This window comes from Ambystoma mexicanum, chromosome 1p, assembly GCF_040938575.1.
Source record: "Ambystoma mexicanum isolate Mex_15411 chromosome 1p, UKY_AmexF1_1, whole genome shotgun sequence".
NCBI classification, from domain to species: Eukaryota; Metazoa; Chordata; class Amphibia; order Caudata; family Ambystomatidae; genus Ambystoma; species Ambystoma mexicanum.
This window is the reverse complement of record NC_090921.1, coordinates 810,013,385-810,036,399: the sequence shown is the minus strand read 5'-3', so window position 1 is coordinate 810,036,399 and position 23,015 is coordinate 810,013,385.

The following is a 23,015-nucleotide window of genomic DNA, read 5'->3' as shown; positions in this document are numbered from 1 at the left end:
GGGGGACATGAGTCAGGGCCTGCTGGCAGGTGCCCGTCTTGGGTGGGGGACATGAGTCAGGGTCTGCTAGCAGGTGCCCGTCAATGGTGGGTGGGTGGGGGACATGAATCGGGGCCTGCTGGCAGGTGCCTGTTTTGGTTGGGGGACATGAGTCGGGGCTGCTGGCAGGTGCCCCTCAATGGTGGGTTGGGGGACATGAGTCGGGGCCTGCTGCCAGGTGGCCGTCAATGATGGGTGGATGGGGGGACATGAGTCGGGGCCTGCTGGCAGGTGCCCGTCAATGGTGGGTGGGTGGCGGACATGAGTCGGGGCCTGCTGCCAGGTGGCCGTCAATGGTTGTGGGTGGGGGACATGAATCGGGGCCTGCTGGCAGGTGCCTGTCTTGGTTGGGGGACATGAGTCGGGGCTGCTGGCAGGTGCCCCTCAATGGTGGGTTGGGGGACATGAGTCGGGGCCTGCTGCCAGGTGGCCGTCAATGATGGGTGGATGGGGGGACATGAGTCGGGCTCTGCTGGCAGGTGCCCGTCAATGGTGGGTGGGTGGGGGACATGAGTCAGGGCCTGCTGGCAGGTGCCCATCAATTGGTATATGGACATCTGTCGGGGCCTGCTGGCAGGTGCCCGTCAATGGTGGGTGGGTGGGGGGACATGAGTCGGGGCATGCTGCCAGGTGCCCGTCCATGGTGGGTGGGCGGGGGACATGAGTCGGGGCCTGATGCCAGGTGCCCGTCAATGGTGGGTGGGTGGGGGGACATGAGTCAGGGCCTGCTGCCAGGTGGCCGTCAATGGTGGGTGGGTGGGGGACATGAGTCGGGGCCTGGTGGCAGGTGCCCATCTTGGGTGGTGGACATGAGTCGGGGCCTGCTGGCAGGTGCCTGTCAATGGTGGTTGGGTGGGCAAGGGACATGAGTCCGGGTCTGTTGGCAGGTGCCTGTCAATGTTGGGTGGCTGGGTGGGGGAAATGAGTCGGGGCCAGCTGCCAGGTGCCCGTCAATGGTTTGGGGGACATGAGTCAGGGCCTGCTGGCAGGTGCCCGTCAACGGGTGGGGGAAACGAGTCGGGGCCTGCTGCCAGTTGGCCGTCAATGGGTAGGGGACATGAGTCGGGGCCTGCTTACCGATGCCCGTCAACAGTGGGGGGGTGGAGGACATGAGTCTGGGACTGCTAGCAGGGACCCGTGAATGGCGGGTGGGTTAGTTGGGGGACATGAGTCGGGGCCTGCTGCCAGGTGGCCGTCACTGGTGGGTGGGTGGGGAACATGAGTCGGGGCCTGCTGGCAGGAGCTCGTCAATGGTGGGTGGGTGGGGGACATGAGTCGGAGCCTGCTGCCAGGTGGCCGTCAATGGTGCCTGGGGGACATGAGTCAGGGCCTCCTGGCAGGTGCCCATCAATGGTGGGTGGGTAGGGGACATGAGTCGGTGCCTGCTGGCAGGTGCCCGTCAATGGTGGGTGGGTTGGTCGGTGCGGGACATGAGTCGGGGCCTGCTAGCTGGTGCCCTTCAATACGGGACATGAGTTGGGGCCTGCTGGCAGGTGCCCGTCAATGGGCGGTGGGTGGGGGATTGCTGCCAGGTGGCCGTCAATGGTTGGACATGAGTCGGGCCTGCTGCCAGGTGCCCGTCAATGGTGGGTGGGTGGGTGATGGACATGAGTCGGGGTATTCTGCCAGGTGGCCGTCAATGGTGGGTGGGTGATTGGGGGACATGAGTCGGGGCCTGCTGGCAGGTGCCCGTCAATGGTTGGAGGACATGAGTCGGGGCCTGCTGGCAGGCGCCCGTCAATGGTGGGTGGGTGGGGGGACATGAGTCGGGGCCTGCTGGCAGGTGCCCGTCAATGGTGGATCGGTCGGGGACATGAGTCAGGGCCTGCTGCCGGGTGGCCGTCAATGGGGGAAATGTGTCAGGGCATTCTGGCAGGTGCCCATTAATGGCGGGTGGGTGGGGGACATGAGTCGGGGCCTGCTGGCAGTTGCCTGTCAATGGTGGTTGGGTGGGCAAGGGACATGAGTCGGGGCCTGCTGGCAGGTGCCTGTCAATGTTGGGTGGCTGGGTGGGGGAAATGAGTCGGGGCCTGCTGCTAGGTGCCCGTCAATGGTTCGGGGGACATGAGTCGGGGTCTGCTGGCAGGTGCCCGTCAATGGTGGGTGGGTGGGGGAAACGAGTCGGGGCCTGCTGCCAGGTGGCCGTCAATGGGTGGGGGACATGAGTCGGGGCCTGCTGGCAGGTGCCCGTCAATGGTGGGTGGGTGGGGGACATGAGTCTGGGCCTGCTGGCAGGTGCCCGTCAATGGTGGGTGGGTGGCTTGGGGGACATGAGTCGGGGCCTGCAGCCAGGTGGCCATCAATGGTGGATGGGTGGGGGGACATGAGTCGGGGCCTGCTGGCAGGAGCCCGTCAATGGTGGGTGGGTGGGGGACATGAGTCGGGGCCTGCTGGCAGGTGCCCATCAATGGTGGGTGGGTGGGGGACATGAGTCGGTGCCTGCTGGCAGGTGCCCCTCAATGGTGGGTGGGATGGTCGGTGCGGGACATGAGTCGGGGTCTTCTGGCTGGTGTCCGTCAATGGTGGGTGGGTGGGGGACATGAGTTGGGGCCTGCTGGCAGGTGCCCATCAATGGTGGGTGGGTGGGGGACATGAGTCGGGGCCTTTTGCCAGGTGGCCGTCAATGGTTGGACATGAGTCGGGGCCTGCTGGCAGGTGCCCGTCAATGGTGGGTGGGTGATTGGGGGACATGAGTCGTGCCTGCTGGCAGGTGCCCGTCAATGGTTGAAAGACATGAGTCGGGGCCTGCTGGCAGGTGCCCGTCAATGGTGGGTGGGTGGGGGGACATGAGTCGGGGCCTGCTGGCAGGTGCCCGTCAATGGTGGGTCGGTCGGGGACATGAGTCAGTAACTGCTGCCGGGTGGCCGTCAATGGTGGGTGGGTGATTGGGGGACATGAGTCGGGGCCTGCTGGCAGGTGCCCGTCAATGGTTGGAGGACATGAGTCGGGGCCTGCTGGCAGGCGCCCGTCAATGGTGGGTGGGTGGGGGGACATGAGTCGGGGCCTGCTGGCAGGTGCCCGTCAATGGTGGATCGGTGGGGGACATGAGTCTGGGCCTGCTGGCAGGTGCCGTCAATGGTGGGTGGGTGGCTTGGGGGACATGAGTCAGGGACTGCTGCCAGGTGGCCATCAATGGTGGGTGGGTGGGGGGACATGAGTCAGCGCCTGCTGGCAGGAGCCCGTCAATGACATGCGTCGGGGCCTGCTGCCAGGTGACCATCAATGGTGGGGGGGACATGAGTCAGGGTCTGCTGGCAGGTGCCCATCAACATCAATGGTGGGTGGGTGGGGGACATGTGTCGGTGCCTGCTGGCAGGTGCCCATCAATGGTTGGTGGGTTGGTGGGTGCAGGACATGAGTCGGGGCCTTCTGGCTGGTGCCCGTCAATGGTGGGTGGGTGGGGGGACATGAGTTGGGGCCTGCTGGCAGGTGCCCGTCAATGGTGGGTGGGTGGGGGACATGAGTCGGGGCATGCTGCCAGGTGGCCGTCAATGGTTGGACATGAGTCGGGGCCTGCTGGCAGGTGCCCGTCAATGGTGGGTGGGGGACATGAGTCGGGGCCTGCTGGCAGGTGCCCGTCAATGGTGGGTGGGGGACATGAGTCGGGGCCTGCTGGCAGGTGGCCGTCAATGGTGGGTGGGCGATTGGGGGACATGAGTCGGGCCTGCTGGCAGGTGCCCGTCAATGGTTGGAGGACATGAGTCGGGGCCTGCTGGCAGGAGCCCGTCAATGGTGGGTGGGTGGGGGACATGAGTCGGGGCCTGCTGGCAGGTGCCCATCAATGGTGGGTGGGTGGGGGACATGAGTCGGAGCCTGCTGGCAGGTGCCCCTCAATGGTGGGTGGGATGGTCGGTGCGGGACATGAGTCGGGGCCTTCTGGCTGGTGCCCGTCAATGGTGGGTGGGGGACATGAGTTGGGGCCTGCTGGCAGGTGCCCATCAATGGTGGGTGGGTGGGTGGGGGACATGAGTCGGGGCCTTTTGCCAGGTGGCCGTCAATGGTTGGACATGAGTCGGGGCCTGCTGGCAGGTGCCCGTCAATGGTGGGTGGGTGATTGGGGGACATGAGTCGTGCCTGCTGGCAGGTGCCCGTCAAGGGTTGAAAGACATGAGTCGGGGCCTGCTGGCAGGTGCCCGTCAATGGTGGGTGGGTGGGGGGACATGAGTCGGGGCCTGCTGGCAGGTGCCCGTCAATGGTGGGTCGGTCGGGGACATGAGTCAGTAACTGCTGCCGGGTGGCCGTCAATGGTGGGTGGGTGATTGGGGGACATGAGTCGGGGCCTGCTGGCAGGTGCCCGTCAATGGTTGGAGGACATGAGTCGGGGCCTGCTGGCAGGCGCCCGTCAATGGTGGGTGGGTGGGGGGACATGAGTCGGGGCCTGCTGGCAGGTGCCCGTCAATGGTGGATCGGTGGGGGACATTAGTCTGGGCCTGCTGGCAGGTGCCGTCAATGGTGGGTGGGTGGCTTGGGGGACATGAGTCGGGGACTGCTGCCAGGTGGCCATCAATGGTGGGTGGGTGGGGGACATGAGTCAGGGCCTGCTGGCAGGAGCCCGTCAATGGTGGGTGGGTGGGAGACATGCGTCGGGGCCTGCTGCCAGGTGGCCATCAATGGTGGGGGGGACATGAGTCAGGGCCTGCTGGCAGGTGCCCATCAACATCAATGGTGGGTGGGTGGGGGACATGTGTCGGTGCCTGCTGGCAGGTGCCCATCAATGGTTGGTGGGTTGGTGGGTGCGGGACATGAGTCGGGGCCTTCTGGCTGGTGCCCGTCAATGGTGGGTGGGTGGGGGGACATGAGTTGGGGCCTGCTGGCAGGTGCCCGTCAATGGTGGGTGGGTGGGGGACATGAGTCGGGGCATGCTGCCAGGTGGCCGTCAATGGTTGGACATGAGTCGGGGCCTGCTGGCAGGTGCCCGTCAATGGTGGGTGGGGGACATGAGTCGGGGCCTGCTGGCAGGTGGCCGTCAATGGTGGGTGGGCGATTGGGGGACATGAGTTGGGCCTGCTGGCAGGTGCCCGTCAATGGTTGGAGGACATGAGTCGGGGCCTGCTGGCAGGTGCCCGTCAATGGTGGGTGGGTGGGGGGACATGAGTCGGGGCCTGCTGGCGGGTGGCCGTCAATGGTGGGTGGGTGGCCAGGGGACATGTGTCAGGGCCTTCTGGCAGGTGCCCATTAATGGCGGGTGAGTGGGGGACATGAGTCAGGGCCTGCTGGCAGGTGCCCATCTTGGGTGGGGGACATGAGTCAGGGTCTGCTAGCAGGTGCCCGTCAATGGTGTGTGGGTGTGGGACATGAATCGGGGCCTGCTGGCAGGTGCCCGTCTTGGTTGGGGGACATGAGTCGGGGCCTGCTGCCAGGTGGCCGTCAATGGTGGGTGGGTGGGGGGACATGAGTCGGGTCCTGATGGCAGGTGCCCGTCAATGGTGGGTGGGTGGCGGACATGAGTCGGGGCCTGCTGCCAGGTGGCCGTCAATGGTGGGTTGGTGGGCGGAGCACATGAGTCGGGCCCTGCTGGCAGGTGCCCATCAATGGTGGGTGGGTGGGCGGGGGACATGAGTCAGGGCCTGCTGGCAGGTGCCCATCAATTGGTATATGGACATCTGTCGGGGCCTGCTGACAGGTGCCCCTCTATGGTGGGTGGGTGGGGGGACATGAGTCGGGGCATGCTGCCAGGTGCCCGTCCATGGTGGGTTGGTGGGTGACATGAGTCTGGGCCTGATGCCAGGTGGCTGTCATCGGGGACATGAGTCGGGGCTTGTTGGCAGGTGCCCGTCAATGGTGGGTGAGTGGTTGACATGAGTCGGGCCTGCTGGCAGGTGCCCGTCAATGGTGGGTGGGGGACATGAGTCGGGGCCTGCTGCCAGGTGGCCGTCAATGGTTTGGACATGAGTCAGGGCCTGCTGGCAGGTGCCCATCAATGGTGGGTCGGGGACATGAATCGGGGCCTGCTGGCAGGTGCCCGTCAATGGTGGGTGGATGGGGGACTTGAGTCGGGGCCTGCTGGCAGGTACCCGTCAATGGGTGGGGGATATGAGTCGGTGCCTGCTGGCAGGTGCCCGTCAATGGTGGGTGGATGGGGGGTCATGAGTCGGGGCCTGCTGGCAGGTGCCCGTCAATGGTGGGTGGGCGGGGGACATGAGTCGGGGCCTGCTGCCAGGTGGCCGTCAATGATGGGCGGGTGGGGCAACATGAGTCGGGGCCTGCTGGCAGGTGCCCGTCAATGGTGGGTGGGTGTGTGCTTGGAGGACATGAATCTGGGCCTGCTGGCAGGTGCCCTTCAATGGTGGGTGGGTGCGTGGGTGGGGGACATGAGTCGGGGCCTGCTAGCAGGTGCCCGTCAATGGGTGGGGGACATGAGTCGGTGCCTGCTGGCAGGTGCCTGTCAATGGTGGGTTGTGGGTCGGGGGGACATGAGTCGGGGCCTGCTGCCAGGTGCCCGTCAATAGTGGGTTGGGGGTCATGAGTCGGGGCCTGCTGGCATGTGCCCATCAATGGTAGGTGGGCAGGGGACATGAGTCGGGGCCTGCTGCCAGGTGGCCGTCAATGGTGGGTGGGTGGGGGGATTTTGAGTCGGGGCCTGCTGGCAGGTGCCCGTCAATGGTGGGTGGGTGTGTGCTTGGGGGACATGAATCTGGGCCTGCTAGCAGGTGCCCGTCAATGGGTGGGGGACATGAGTCGGTGCCTGCTGGCAGGTGCCTGTCAATGGTGGGTTGGGGGTCGGGGGGACATGAGTCGGGGCCTGCTGCCAGGTGCCCGTCAATGGTGGGTGGGGGGTCATGAGTTGGGGCCTGCTGGCAGGTGCCCGTCAATGGTGGGTGGGCAGGGGACATGAGTCGGGGCCTGCTGCCAGGTGGCCGTCAATGGTGGGTGGGTGGGGGGACATGAGTCGGGCCTGCTGGCAGGTGCCCGTCAATGGTGGTTGGGTGTGTGCCTGGGGGACATAAGTCAGAGCCTGCTGGCAGGTGCCCGTCAATGGTGGGTGGGTGCGTGGGTTGGGGACATGAGTCGGGGCCTGCTGGCAGGTTCCCGTCAATGGTGGATGGGTGGGTGGGTGTCGGACATGAGTCGGGGCCTGCTGGCAGGTGCCTGTCAATGGTGGGTGGGTGGGGGACATGAGTCGGGGCCTACTGCCAGGTGTCCGTCAATGGTGGGTGGGTGGGGGACATGAGTCGGGGCCTGCTGGCAGGTGCACGATAATGGTGGGTGGGTGGACTGGTGGGGGACATGTGTCAGAGCCTGCTGGCAGGTGCCCGCCAATGGTGGGTGGGTGTAATTGGGGGACATGAGTCGGGGTCTGCTGGCAGGTGCCTGTCAATGGTGGGTGGGGGACATGAATCGGGGCCTGCTGGCAGGTGGCCGTCTGGGGGACATTGGTCGGGGCCTGCTGGAAGGTGCTCGTCAATGGGTTGGGGACATGATTCGCTGCCTGCTGGCAGGTGCCCGTCAATGTTGGGTGGGTGGAGGGGCATGAGTCGGGGCCTGCTGGCAGGTGCCCGTCCATGGTGGGATGGTGGGGAACATGAGTCTGGGCCTGCTGGCAGGTACCCGTCAATGGGTGGGGGATATGAGTCGGTGCCTGCTGGCAGGTGCCCGTCAATGGTGGGTGGATGGGGGGTCATGAGTCGGGGCCTGCTGGCAGGTGCCCGTCAATGGTGGGTGGGCGGGGGACATGAGTCGGGGCCTGCTGCCAGGTGGCCGTCAATGATGGGTGGGTGGGGGACATGAGTCGGGGCCTTCTAGCAGGTGCCCGTCAATGGGTGGGGGACATGAGTCGGTGCCTGCTGGCAGGTGCCTGTCAATGGTGGGTTGGGGGTCATGAGTCAGGGCCTGCTGGCAGGTGCCCATCAATGGTAGGTGGGCAGGGGACATGAGTCGGGGCATGCTGCCAGGTGGCCGTCAATGGTGGGTGGGTGGGGGGATTTTGAGTCGGGGCCTGCTGGCAGGTGCCCGTCAATGGTGGGTGGGTGTGTGCTTGGCGGACATGAATCTGGGCCTGCTGGCAGGTGCCCTTCAGTGGTGGGTGGGTGCGTGAGTGGGGGACATGAGTCGGGGCCTGCTAGCAGGTGCCCGTCAATGGGTGGGGGACATGAGTCGGTGCCTGCTGGCAGGTGCCTGTCAATGGTGGGTTGGGGGTCGGGGGGACATGAGTCGGGGCCTGCTGCCAGGTGCCCGTCAATGGTGGGTGGGGGGTCATGAGTCGGGGCCTGCTGGCGGTGCCCGTCAATGGTGGGTGGGCAGGGGACATGAGTCGGGGCCTGCTGCCAGGTGGCCGTCAATGGTGGGTGGGTGGGGGGACATGAGTCGGGCCTGCTGGCAGGTGCCCGTCAATGGTGGTTGGGTGTGTGCTTGGGGGACATAAGTCAGGGCCTGCTGGCAGGTGCCCGTCAATGGTGGGTGGGTGCGTGGGTTGGGGACATGAGTCGGGGCCTGCTGGCAGGTTCCCGTCAATGGTGGATGGGTGGGTGGGTGGCGGACATGAGTCGGGGCATGCTGGCAGGTGCCCGTCAATGGTGGGTGGGTGGGGGGACATGAGTCGGGGCCTGCTGGCAGGTGCCTGTCAATGGTGGGTGGGTGGGGGACATTAGTCGGGGCCTACTGCCAGGTGTCCGTCAATGGTGGGTGGGTGGGGGACATGAGTCGGGGCCTGCTGGCAGGTGCACGATAATGGTGGGTGGGTGTACTGGTGGGGGACATGAGTCGGAGCCTGCTGGCAGGTGCCCGTCAATGGTGGGTGGGTGGGTGGGGGACATGAGTCGGGGTCTGCTGGCAGGTGCCTGTCAATGGTGGGTGGGGGACATGAATCGGGGCCTGCTGGCAGGTGGCCGTCTGGGGGACATTGGTCGGGGCCTGCTGGAAGGTGCTTGTCAATGGGTTGGGGACATGATTCGCTGCCTGCTGGCAGGTGCCCGTCAATGTTGGGTGGGTGGAGGGGCATGAGTCGGGGCCTGCTGGCAGGTGCCCGTCCATGGTGGGATGGTGGGGAACATGAGTCTGGGCCTGCTGCTAGGTGGCCGTCATGGGGGACATGAGTTGGGTCCTGCTGGCAGGTGCCCGTCAATGGTGGGTGGGTGGCATACATGAGTCAGGGCCTGCTGGCAGGTGCCCGTCAATGGTGGGTGGGTTTTGGACATGAGTCGGGGCCTGCTGCCAGGTGGCCATCAATGGTTTGGACATGAGTTGGGGCCTGCTGGCAGGTGCCCGTCATTGGTGGGTGGAGGACATGAATCGGGACCTGCTGGCAGGTGGTCGTCAATGGTGGGTGGGTGGTCGGGGGACATGAGTCAGGACCTGCTGGCAGGTGCCCGTCAATGGTTACATGAGTCGGGGCCTGCTGGCAGGTGCCCATCAATGGTGGGTGGGTGGGTGACATGAGTCGGGGCCTGCTGCCAGGTGGCCGTCAATGGTGGGTGGCTGTCTACCGGGGACATGGGTCGGGGCCTGCTGACAGGTGCCCGTCAATGGATGGTGGTTTGTCAATTTCGTGTGGGGGACATGAGTCGGGGCCTGCTGGCAGGTACCCGTCTTGGTTGGGGGACATGAGTCGGGGCTGCTGGCAGGTGCCCCTCAATGGTGGGTTGGGGGGACATGAGTCGGGGCCTGCTGCCAGATGGCCGTCAATGGTGGGTGGGTGGGGGGTCATGAGTCGGGGCCTGCTGGCAGGTGCCCGTCAATGGCGGGTGGGTGGGGAACATGAGTCGGGGCCTGCTGCCAGGTGGCCGTCAATGGTGGGTGGGTGGGTGGTGGATATGAGTCAGGGCCTGCTGGCAGATGCCCATCAATTGGTATATGGACATCAGTCAGGGCCTGCTGGCAGGTGCCCGTCAATGGTGGGTGGGGGGACATGAGTCGGGGCTCGCTGCCAGGTGGCCGTCAAGGGTGGGTGGGTGGGGGACATGAGTCGGGGCCTGGTGGCAGGTGCCCATCTTGGGTGGTGGACATGAGTCGGGGCCTGCTGGCAGGTGCCTGTCAATGGTGGTTGGGTGGGCAAGGGACATGAGTCCGGGCCTGTTGGCAGGTGCCTGTCAATGTTGGGTGGCTGGGTGGGGGAAATGAGTCGGGGCCAGCTGCCAGGTGCCCGTCAATGGTTTGGGGGACATGAGTCAGGGCCTGCTGGCAGGTGCCCGTCAATGGTGGGTGGGTGGGTGGGTGGGGGAAACGAGTCGGGGCCTGCTGCCAGTTGGCCGTCAATGGGTGGGGGACATGAGTCGGGGCCTGCTTGCCGATGCCCGTCAACAGTGGGGGGGTGGAGGACATGAGTCTGGGACTGCTAGCAGGGACCCGTGAATGGCGGGTGGGTTAGTTGGGGGACATGAGTCGGGGCCTGCTGCCAGGTGGCCGTCACTGGTGGGTGGGTGGGGAACATGAGTCGGGGCCTGCTGGCAGGAGCTCGTCAATGGTGGGTGGGTGGGGGACATGAGTCGGAGCCTGCTGCCAGGTGGCCGTCAATGGTGCCTGGGGGACATGAGTCAGGGCCTCCTGGCAGGTGCCCATCAGTGGTGGGTGGGTAGGGGACATGAGTCGGTGCCTGCTGGCAGGTGCCCGTCAATGGTGGGTGGGTTGGTCGGTGCGGAACATGAGTCGGGGCCTGCTAGCTGGTGCCCTTCAATACGGGACATGAGTTGGGGCCTGCTGGCAGGTGCCGGTCAATGGTGGGTGGGTGGGGGATTGCTGCCAGGTGGCCGTCAATGGTTGGACATGAGTCGGGCCTGCTGCCAGGTGCCCGTCAATGGTCGGTGGGTGGGTGGGTGATGGACATGAGTCGGGGTATTCTGCCAGGTGGCCGTCAATGGTGGGTGGGTGATTGGGGGACATGAGTCGGGGCCTGCTGGCAGGTGCCCGTCAATGGTTGGAGGACATGAGTCGGGGCCTGCTGGCAGGCGCCCGTCAATGGTGGGTGGGTGGGGGGACATGAGTCGGGGCCTGCTGGCAGGTGCCCGTCAATGGTGGATCGGTCGGGGACATGAGTCAGGGCCTGCTGCCGGGTGGCCGTCAATGGGGGAAATGTGTCAGGGCATTCTGGCAGGTGCCCATTAATGGCGGGTGGGTGGGGGACATGAGTCGGGGCCTGCTGGCAGTTGCCTGTCAATAGTGGTTGGGTGGGCAAGGGACATGAGTCGGGGCCTGCTGGCAGGTGCCTGTCAATGTTGGGTGGCTGGGTGGGGGAAATGAGTCGGGGCCTGCTGCCAGGTGCCCGTCAATGGTTCGGGGGACATGAGTCGGGGTCTGCTGGCAGGTGCCCGTCAATGGTGGGTGGGTGGGGGAAACGAGTCGGGGCCTGCTACCAGGTGGCCGTCAATGGGTGGGGGACATGAGTCGGGGCCTGCTGGCAGGTGCCCGTCAATGGTGGGTGGGTGGGGGACATGAGTCTGGGCCTGCTGGCAGGTGCCCGTCAATGGTGGGTGGGTGGCTTGGGGGACATGAGTCGGGGCCTGCATCCAGGTGGCCATCAATGGTGGATGGGTGGGGGGACATGAGTCGGGGCCTGCTGGCAGGAGCCCGTCAATGGTGGGTGGGTGGGGGACATGAGTCGGGGCCTGCTGGCAGGTGCCCATCAATGGTGGGTGGGTGGGGGACATGAGTCGGTGCCTGCTGGCAGGTGCCCCTCAATGGTGGGTGGGATGGTCGGTGCGGGACATGAGTCGGGGCCTTCTGGCTGGTGCCCGTCAATGGTGGGTGGGTGGGGGACATGAGTTGGGGCCTGCTGGCAGGTGCCCATCAATGGAGGGTGGGTGGGGGACATGAGTCGGGGCATTTTGCCAGGTGGCCGTCAATGGTTGGACATGAGTCGGGGCCTGCTGGCAGGTGCCCGTCAATGGTGGGTGGGTGATTGGGGGACATGAGTCGTGCCTGCTGGCAGGTGCCCGTCAATGGTTGAAAGACATGAGTCGGGGCCTGCTGGCAGGTGCCCGTCAATGGTGGGTGGGGGGACATGAGTCGGGACCTGCTGGCAGGTGCCCGTCAATGGTGGGTCGGTCGGGGACATGAGTCAGTAACTGCTGCCGGGTGGCCGTCAATGGTGGGTGGGTGGGGGACATGTGTCAGGGCCTTCTGGCAGGTGCCCATTAATGGCGGGTGGGTGGGGGACATGAGTCGGGACCTGCTGGCCGTTGCCCGTCAATGATGGGTGGGTGGGGGACATGAGTCTGGGCCTGCTGGCAGGAGCCCGTCAATGGTGGGTGGGTGGGGGATATGAGTCGGGCCCTGCTGCCAGGTGGCCGTCAATGGTTTGTGGGGGACATGAGTCAGGGCCTGCTGGCAGGTGCCCGTCAATGGTGGGTGGGTTGGTGGGTGCGGGACACGAGTCGGTGCCTACTGGCTGGTGCCCGTCAATACGGGACATGAGTTGGGACCTGCTGGCAGGTGCCCATCAATGGTGGGTGGGGGACATGAGTCGGGTCCTGCTGTCAGGTGGCCGTCAATGGTTGGACATGAGTCAGGCCTGCTGGCAGGTGCCCGTCAATGGTGGGTGGGTGGGGGAAACGAGTCGGGGCCTGCTGCCAGGTGGCTGTCAATGGGTGGGGGACATGAGTCGGGGCCTGCTGGCAGGTGCCCATCCATGGTGGGTGGGTGGGGGACATGAGTCTGGGCCTGCTGGCAGGTGCCCGTCAATGGTGGGTGGGTGGCTTGGGGGACATGAGTCGGGGCCTGCAGCCAGGTGGCCATCAATGGTGGGTGGGTGGGGGGACATGAGTCGGGGCCTGCTGGCAGGAGCCCGTCAATGGTGGGTGGGTGGGGGACATGAGTCGGGGCCTGCTGGCAGGTTCCCGGCAATGGTGGATGGGTGGGTGGGTGGGGGACATGAGTCGGGGCCTGCTGGCAGGTGCCCATCAATGGTGGGTGGGTGGGGGACATGAGTCTGGGCCTGCTGGCAGGTGCCCGTCAATGGTGGGTGGGTGGCTTGGGGGACATGAGTCGGTGCCTGCTGGCAGGTGCCCCTCAATGGTGGGTGGGTTGGTGGGTGCGGGACATGAGTCGGGGCCTTTTGGCTAGTGCCCGTCAATGGTGGGTGGGTGGGGGACATGTGTTGGGGCCTGCTGGCAGGTGCCCATCAATGGTGGGTGGGTGGGGGACATGAGTCGTGGCCTTCTGCCAGGTGGCCGTCAATGGTTGGACATGAATCGGGGCCTGCTGGCAGGTGCCCGTCAATGGTGGGTGGGTGGGCGGGGGACATGTGTCAGGGCCTTCTGGCAGGTGCCCATTAATGGCGGGTGTGTGGGGGACATGAGTCGGGACCTGCTGGCCGGTGCCCGTCAATGGTGGGTGGGTGGGGGACATGAGTCTGGGCCTGCTGCCAGGTGGCCGTCAATGGTGGGTGGGTGGAGTGACATGAGTCAGGGCCTGCTGGCAGGAGCCCGTCAATGGCGGGTGGGTGGGGGATATGAGTCGGGCCCTGCTGCCAGGTGGCCGTCAATGGTGGGTGGGGGACATGAGTCAGGGCCTGCTGGCAGGTGCCTATCATTGGTGGGTGGGTGGGGGACATGAGTCGGTGCCTGCTGGCAGGTGCCCGTCAATGGTGGGTGGGTTGGTGGGTCTGGGACACGAGTCGGTGCCTACTGGCTGGTGCCCGTCAATACGGGACATGAGTTGGGACCTGCTGGCAGGTGCCCGTCAATGGTGGGTGGGTGGGGACATGAGTCGGGGCCTGCTGCCAGGTGGCCGTCAATGGTTGGACATGAGTCGGGTCTGCTGGCAGGTGCCCGTCAATGGTGGGTGGGTCGGTGGTGGAAATGAGTCGGGCCTGCTGGCAGGTGGCCGTCAATGGTGGGTGGGTGATTGGGGGACATGAGTCGGGGCCTGCTGGCATGTGCCCGTCAATGGTTGGAGGACATGAGTCGGGGCCTGCTGGCAGGCGCCCGTCAATGGTGGGTGGGTGGGGGGACATGAGTCGGGGCCTCCTCGCAGGTGCCCGTCAATGGCGGGTTGGTGGGGGACATGAATCTGGGGCTGCTGGCAGGTGCCCGTCAATGGTGGGTGGATAGCTTGGGGGACATGAGTCGGGAACTGCTGCCAGGTGGCCATCAATGGTGGGTGGGTGGAGGGACATGAGTCGGGGCCTGCTGGCAGGTACCCGTCAATGGTGGGTGGGTGGGGGACATGAGTCGGGGCCTGCTGCCAGGTGGCCGTCAATGGTGGGTGGGAGGGCGGAGCACATGAGTCAGGTCCTGCTGGCCGGTGCATATCAATTGGTATATGGACATCAGTCGGGGCCTGCTGCCAGGTGGCCATCAATGGTGGGTGGGGGACATGAGTCGGTGCCTGCTGGCAGGTACCCGTCAATGGTGGGTGGGTTGGTGGGTGCGGGACATGAGTCAGGGCCTTCTGGCTGGTGCCTCTCAATGGTGGGTGGGTGACATGAGTTGGGGCCTGCTGGCAGGTGCCCGTCAATGGTGGGTGGGTGGCTTGGGGGACATGAGTCGGGGACTGCTGCCAGGTGGCCATCAATGGTGGGTGGGTGGGGGGACATGAGTCGGGGTCTGCTGGCGGGTGGCCGTCAATGGTGGGTGGGCGATTGGGGGACATGAGTCGGGCCTGCTGGCAGGTGCCCGTCAATGGTTGGAGGACATGAGTCGGGGCCTGCTGGCAGATGCCCGTCAATGGTGGGTGGGTGAGGGGACATGAGTCGGGGCCTGCTGGCGGGTGGCCATCAAATGTGGGTGGGGGGGACGACATGTGTCAGGGTCTTCTGGCAGGTGCCCATTAATGGCAGGTGGGTGGGGGACATGAGTCAGGGCCTGCTGGCAGGTGCCCGTCTTGGGTGGGGGACATGAGTCAGGGTCTGCTAGCAGGTGCCCGTCAATGGTGGGTGGGTGGGGGACATGAATCGGGGCCTGCTGGCAGGTGCCTGTTTTGGTTGGGGGACATGAGTCGGGGCTGCTGGCAGGTGCCCCTCAATGGTGGGTTGGGGGACATGAGTCGGGGCCTGCTGCCAGGTGGCCGTCAATGATGGGTGGATGGGGGGACATGAGTCGGGGCCTGCTGGCAGGTGCCCGTCAATGGTGGGTGGGTGGCGGACATGAGTCGGGGCCTGCTGCCAGGTGGTCGTCAATGGTTGTGGGTGGGGGACATGAATCGGGGCCTGCTGGCAGGTGCCTGTCTTGGTTGGGGGACATGAGTCGGGGCAGCTGGCAGGTGCCCCTCAATGGTGGGTTGGGGGACATGAGTCGGGGCCTGCTGCCAGGTGGCCGTCAATGATGGGTGGATGGGGGGACATGAGTCGGGCTCTGCTGGCAGGTGCCCGTCAATGGTGGGTGGGTGGGGGACATGAGTCAGGGCCTGCTGGCAGGTGCCCATCAATTGGTATATGGACATCTGTCGGGGCCTGCTGGCAGGTGCCCGTCAATGGTGGGTGGGTGGGGGGACATGAGTCGGGGCATGCTGCCAGGTGCCCGTCCATGGTGGGTGGGCGGGGGACATGAGTCGGGGCCTGATGCCAGGTGGCCGTCAATGATGGGCGGGTGGGGGGACATGAGTCGGGGCCTGCTGGCAGGTCCCCGTCAATGGTGGGTGGGTGTGTGCTTGGGGGACATGAATCTGGGCCTGCTGGCAGGTGCCCATCAATGGTGGGTGGGTGCGTGGGTGGGGGACATGAGTCGGGGCCTGCTAGCAGGTGCCCGTCAATGGGTGGGGGACATGAGTCAATGCCTCCTGGCAGGTGGCCGTCAATGGTTGGACATGAGTCGGGCCTGCTGGCAGGTGCCCGTCAATGGTGGGTGGGTGGGGGAAACGAGTCGGGGCCTGCTGCCAGGTGGCCGTCAATGGGTGGGGGACATGAGTCGGGGCCTGCTGGCAGGTGCCCATCAATGGTGGGTGGGTGGGGGACATGAGTCTGGGCCTGCTGGCAGGTGCCCGTCAATGGTGGGTGGGTGGCTTGGGGGACATGAGTCGGGGCCTGCAGCCAGGTGGCCATCAATGGTGGGTGGGTGGGGGGACATGAGTCGGGGCCTGCTGGCAGGAGCCCGTCAATGGTTGGTGGGTGGCGGACATGAGTTGGGGCCTGCTGGCAGGTTCCCATCAATGGTGGATGGGTGGGTGGGTGGGGGACATGAGTCGGGGCCTGCTGGCAGGTGCCCATTAATGGTGGGTGGGTGGGAGACATGAGTCGGTGCCTGCTGGCAGGTGCCCCTCAATGGTGGGTGGGTTGGTGGGTGCGGGACATGAGTCGGGGCCTTCTGGCTAGTGCCCGTCAATGGTGGGTGGATGGGGGACATGAGTTGGGGCCTGCTGGCAGGTGCCCATCAATGGTGGGTGGGTGGGGGACATGAGTCGGGGCCTTGTGCCAGGTGGCCGTCAATGGTTGGACATGAGTCGGGGCCTGCTGGCAGGTGCCCGTCAATGGTGGGTGGGTGATTAGGGGACATGAGTCGGCCCTGCTGGCAGGTGCCCGTCAATGGTGGGTGGGTGTTTGGGTGGGGACATGAGTTGGGGCCTGCTGGCAGGTGCCCATCAATGGTGGGTGGGTGGGAGACATGAGTCGGGGCCTTCTGCCAGGTGGCCGTCAATGGTTGGACATGAGTCGGGGCCTGCTGGCAGGTGCCCGTCAATGGTGGGTGGGTGGGCGGGGGACATGTGTCAGGGCCTTCTGGCAGGTGCCCATTAATGGCGGGTGGGTGGGGGACATGAGTCGGGTCTGCTGGCCAGTGCCCGTCAATGGTGGGTGGGTGGGGGACATGAGTCTGGGCCTGCTGCCAGGTGGCCGTCAATGGTGGGTGGGTGAAGTGACATGAGTCGGGGCCTGCTGGCAGGAGCCCGTCAATGGTGAGTGGGGGACATGAGTCAGGGCCTGCTGGCAGGTGCCTATCAATGGTGGGTGGGTGGGGGACACGAGTCGGTGCCTACTGGCTGGTGCCCGTCAATACGGGACATGAGTTGGGACCTGCTGGCAGGTGCCCGTCAATGGTGGGTGGGTGGGGGACATGAGTCGGGGCCTGCTGCCAGGTGGCCGTCAATGGTTGGACATGAGTCGGGTCTGCTGGCAGGTGCCCGTCAATGGTGGGTGGGTGGGGGACATGAGTCGGGGCCTGCTGGCATGTGCCCGTCAATGGTTGGAGGACATGAGTCGGGGCCTGCTGGCAGGCGCCCGTCAATGGTGGGTGGGTGGGGGGACATGAGTCGGGGCCTGCTGGCAGGTGCCCGTCAATGGTGGGTCGGTCGGGGACATGAGTCAGGGCCTGCTGCCGGGTGGCCGTCAATGGTTGGACATGTGTCAGGGCCTTCTGGCAAGTGCCCATTAATAGCGGGTGGGTGGGGGACATGAGTTGGGACTGCTGGCAGGTGCCTGTCAATGGTGGTTGGGTGGGCAAGGGACATGAGTCGGGGCCTGCTGGCAGGTGCCTGTCAATGTTGTGTGGCTGGGTGGGGGAAATGAGTCGGGGCCTGCTGCCAGGTGCCCGTCAATGGTTCGGGGGACATGAGTTGGGGCCTGCTGGCAGGTGCCCGTCAATGGTGGGTGGGTGGGGGAAACGAGTCGGGGCCTGCTGCTAGGTGGCCGTCAATGGGTGAGGGACATGAGTCGGGGCCTGCTGGCAGGTGCCCGTCAATGGTGGGTGGGTGGGGGACATGAGTCTGGGGCTGCTGGCAGGTGTCCGTCAATGGTGGGTGGGTAGCTTGGGGGATATGAGTCGGGAACTGCTGCCAGGTGGCCATCAATGGTGGGTGGGTGGGGGGACATGAGTCGGGGCCTGCTGGCAGGTACCCGTCAATGGTGGGTGGGTGGGGGACATGAGTCGGGGCCTGCTGCCAGGTGGCCGTCAATGGTGGTGGGTTGGTGGGTGCGGGACATGAGTCAGGGCCTTCTGGCTGGTGCCTGTCAATGGTGGGTGGGTGGGGGGACATGAGTTGGGGCCTGCTGGCAGGTGCCCATCAATGGTGGGTGGGTGGCTTGGGGGACATGAGTCGGGGACTGCTGCCAGGTGGCCATCAATGGTGGGTGGCTGGGGGGACATGAGTCAGGGTCTGCTGGCGGGTGGCCGTCAATGGTGGGTGGGCGATTGGGGGACATGAGTCGGGCCTGCTGGCAGGTGCCCGTCAATGGTTGGAGGACATGAGTCGGGGCCTGCTGGTAGATGCCCGTCAATGGTGGGTGGGTGGGGGGACATGAGTCGGGGCCTGCTGGCGGGTGGCCGTCAAATGTGGGTGGGTGGGTGAATGGGGGACATGTGTCAGGGTCTTCTGGCAGGTGCCCATTAATGGCAGGTGGGTGGGGGACATGAGTCAGGGCCTGCTGGCAGGTGCCCGTCTTGGGTGGGGGACATGAGTCAGGGTCTGCTAGCAGGTGCCCGTCAATGGTGGGTGGGTGGGGGACATGAATCGGGGCCTGCTGGCAGGTGCCTGTCTTGGTTGGGGGACATGAGTCGGGGCTGCTGACAGGTGCCCCTCAATGGTGGGTTGGGGGACATGAGTCGGGGCCTGCTGCCAGGTGGCCGTAAATGATGGGTGGATGGGGGGACATGAGTCGGGGCCTGCTGGCAGGTGCCCGTCAATGGTGGGTGGGTGGCGGACATGAGTCGGGGTCTGCTGCCAGGTGGCCGTCAATGGTGGGTGGGTGGGCGGAGCACATGAGTCGGGGCCCTGCTGGCAGGTGCCCGTCAATGGTGGGTGGGTGGGGGACATGAGTCAGGGCCTTCTGGCAGGTGCATATCAATTGGTATATGGATATCTGTCAGTGCCTGCTGGCAGGTGCCCGTCAATGGTGGGTGGGTGGGGGGACATGAGTCGGGGCATGCTGCCAGGTGCCCGTCCATGGTGGGTGGGCGGGAGACATGAGTCGGGGCCTGCTGCCAGGTGGCCGTCAATGATGGGTGGGTGGGGGGACATGAGTCGGGGCCTGCTGGCAGGTCCCCGTCAATGGTGGGTGGGTGTGTGCTTGGGGGACATGAATCTGGGCCTGCTGGCAGGTGCCCGTCAATGGTGGGTGGGTGCGTGGGTGGGGGACATGAGTCGGGGCCTGCTAGCAGGTGCCCGTCAATGGGTGGGGGACATGAGTCAGTGCCTGCTGGCAGGTGCCTGTCAATGGTGGGCTGGGGGTCGGGGGGACATGAGTCGGGGCCTGCTGCCAGGTGCCTGTCAATGGTGGGTGGGGGGTCATGAGTCAGGGCCTGCTGGCAGGTGCCCGTCAATGGTGGGTGGGCAGGGGACATGAGTCGGGGCCTGCTGCCAGGTGGCCGTCAATGGTGGGTGGGGGGACATGAGTCCGGGCCTGCTGGCAGGTGCCCGTCAATGGTGGGTGGGTGTGTGCTTGGGGGACATAAGTCAGGGCCTGCTGGCAGGTACCCATCAATGGTGGGTGGGTGCGTGGGTGGGGGACATGAGTCGGGGCCTGCTGGCAGGTTCCCGTCAATGGTGGATGGGTAGGTGGGTGGGGGACATGAGTCGGGGACTGCTGGCAGGTGCCGGTCAATGGTGGGTGGGTGGGGGACATGAGTTGGGGCCTACTGCCAGGTGTCCGTCAATGATGGGTGGGTGGGGGACATGAGTCGGGGCCTGCTGGCAGGTGCACGCCAATGGTGGGTGGGTGGGCTGGTGGGGGACATGAGTCGGAGCCTGCTGGCAGGTGCCCGTCAATGGTGAGTGGGTGGGGGACATGAGTCGGGGCCTGCTGCCAGGTGGCCGTCAATGGTGGGTGGCTGTCTACCGGGGACATGGGTCGGGGCATGCTGACAGGTGCCCGTCAATGGATAGTGGTTTGTCAATTTCGTGTGGGGGACATGAGTCGGGACCTGCTGGCAGGTACTCGTCTTGGTTGGGGGACATGAGTCGGGGCTGCTGGCAGGTGCCCCTCAATGGTGGGTTGGGGGGACATGAGTCGGGGCCTGCTGCCAGATGGCCGTCAATGGTGGGTGGGTGGGGGGACATGAGTCGGGCCCTGCTGGCAAGTGCCCGTCAATGGTGGGTGGGTGGGGAACATGAGTCGGGGCCTGCTGCCAGGTGGCCGTCAATGGTGGGTGGGTTGATAGGTGGATATGAGTCAGGGCCTGCTGGCAGATGCCCATCAATTGGTATATGGACATCAGTCGGGGCCTGCTGGCAGGTGCCCGTCAATGGTGGGTGGGTGGGGGGACATGAGTCGGGGCCTGCTGCCAGGTGGCCCTCAATGGTGGGTGGGGGACATGAGTCGGGGCCTGGTGGCAGGTGCCCATCTTGGCTGCGGGACATGAGTCGGGGCCTGCTGGCAGGTGCCTGTCAATGGTGGTTGGGTGGGCAAGGGACATGAGTCCGGGCCTGTTGGCAGGTGCCCGTCAATGGTTCGGGGGACATGAGTCGGGGTCTGCTGGCAGGTGCCCGTCAATGGTGGGTGGGTGGGGGAAACGAGTCGGGGCCTGCTGCCAGGTGGCCGTCAATGGGTGGGGGACATGAGTCGGGGCCTGCTGGCAGGTGCCCGTCAATGGTGGGTCGGTGGGGGACATGAGTCTGGGCCTGCTGGCAGGTGCCCGTCAATGGTGGGTGGGTGGCTTGGGGGACATGAGTCGGGGCCTGCAGCCAGGTGGCCATCAATGGTGGGTTGGTGGGGGGACATGAGTCGGGGCCTGCTGGCAGGAGCCCGTCAATGGTGGGTGGGTGGCGGACATGAGTCGGGGCCTGCTGGCAGGTGCCCATCAATGGTGGGTGGGTGGGGGACATGAGTCGGTGCCTGCTGGCAGGTGCCCCTCAATGGTGGGTGGGATGGTGGGTGCGGGACATGAGTCGGGGCCTTCTGGCTGGTGCCCGTCAATGGTGGGTGGGTGGGGGACATGAGTTGGGGCCTGCTGGCAGGTGCCCATCAATGGTGGGTGGGTGGGGGACATGAGTCGGGGCCTTCTGCCAGGTGGCCGTCAATGGTTGGACATGAGTCGGGGCCTGCTGGCAGATGCCCGTCAATGCTGGGTGGGTGATTGGGGGACATGAGTCGGGCCTGCTGGCAGGTGCCCGTCAATGGTTGGAGGACATGAGTCGGGGCCTGCTGGCAGGTGCCCATCAATGGTGGGTCGGTCGGGGACATGAGTCAGTAACTGCTGCCGGGTGGCCGTCAATGGTGGGTGGGTGGGGGACATGTGTTAGGGCCTTCTGGCAGGTGCCCATTACTGGCGGGTGGGTGGGGGACATGAGTCGGGACCTGCTGGCCGTTGCCCGTCAATGATGGGTGGGTGGGGGACATAAGTCTGGGCCTGCTGCCAGGTGGCCGTCAATGGTGGGTGGGTGGAGTGACATGAGTCGGGGCCTGCTGGCAGGAGCCCGTCAATGGTGGGTGGGTGGGGGACATAAGTCGGGCCGTGCTGCCAGGTGGCCGTCAATGGTTTGTGGGGGACATGAGTCAGGGCCTGCTGGCAGGTGCCTATCAATGGTGGGTGGGTGGGGGACATGAGTCGGTGCCTGCTGGCAGGTGCCCGTCAATGGTGGGTGGGTTGGTGGGTGCGGGACACGAGTCGGTGCCTACTGGCTGGTGCCCGTCAATACGGGACATGAGTTGGGACCTGCTGGCAGGTGCCCGTCAATGGTGGGTGGGTGGGGGACATGAGTCGGGGCCTGCTGCCAGGTGGCCGTCAAAGGTGGTTGCGTGGGGAAACGAGTCGGGGCCTGCTGCCAGGTGGCCGTCAATGGGTGGTGGACATGAGTCGGGGCCTGCTGGCAGGTGCCCGTCAATGGTGGGTGGGTGAGGGACATGAGTCTGGGCCTGCTGGCAGGTGCCCGTCAATGGTGGGTGGGTGGCTTGGGGGACGTGAGTCGGGGCCTGCTGCCAGGTGGCCATCAATGGTGGGTGGGTGGGGGGACATGAGTCGGGGCCTGCTGGCAGGAGCCCGTTAATGGTGGGTGGGAGGGGGACATGAGTCGGGGCCTGCTGGCAGGTGCCCGTCAATGGTGGTTGGGTGGGGAAACGAGTCGGGGCCTGCTGCCAGGTGGCGTCAATGGGTGGTGGACATGAGTCGGGGCCTGCTGGCAGGTTCCCGTCAATGGTGGGTGGGTGAGGGACATGAGTCTGGGCCTGCTGGCAGGTGCCCGTCAATGGTGGGTGGGTGGCTTGGGGGACATGAGTCGGGGCCTGCAGCCAGGTGGCCATCAATGGTGGGTGGGTGGAGGGACATGAGTCGGGGCCTGCTGGCAGGAGCCCGTTAATGGTGGGTGGGAGGGGGACATGAGTCGGGGCCTGCTGGCAGGTGCCCCTCAATGGTGGGTGGGTTGGTGGGTGCGGGACATGAGTCGGGGCCTTCTGGCTGGTGCCCGTCAATGGTGGGTGGGTGGGGGACATGAGTTGGGGCCTGTTGGCAGGTGCCCATCAATGGTGGGTGGGGGACATGAGTCGGGGCCTTCTGCTAGGTGGCCGTCAATGGTTGGACATGAGTCGGGGCCTGCTGGCAGGTGCCCCTCAAGGGTGGGTGGGTGATTGGGGGACATGAGTCGGGCCTGCTGACATGTGCCCGTCAATGGTGGGTGGGTGGGTGGGGGACATGAGTTGGGGCCTGCTGTCAGGTGCCCATCAATGGTGGGTGGGTGGGGGACATGAGTTGGGGCCTTCTGCCAGGTGGCCGTCAATGGTTGGACATGAGTCGGGGCCTGCTGGCAGGTGCCCGTCAATGGTGGGTGGGTGGTTGGGGGACATGTGTCAGGGCGTTCTGGCAGGTGCCCATTAATGGCGGGTGGGTGGGGGACATGAGTCGGGACCTGCTGGCCGGTGTCCGTCAATGGTGGGTGGGTGGGTTGGGGGACATGTGTCGGGGCCTGCTGCCAGGTGGCCGTCAATGGTGGGTGGGTGGAGTGACATGAGTCGGGGCCTGCTGGCAGGAGCCCGTCAATGGTGGGTGGGTGGGGGATATGAGTCGGGCCCTGCTGCCAGGTGGCCATCAATGGTGGGTGGGGGACATGAGTCAGGGCCTGCTGGCAGGTGCCTATCAATGGTGGGTGGGTGGGGGACATGAGTCGGTGCCTGCTGGCAGGTGCCCGTCAATGGTGGGTGGGTTGGTGGGTGCGGGACACGAGTCGGTGCCTACTGGCTGGTGCCCGTC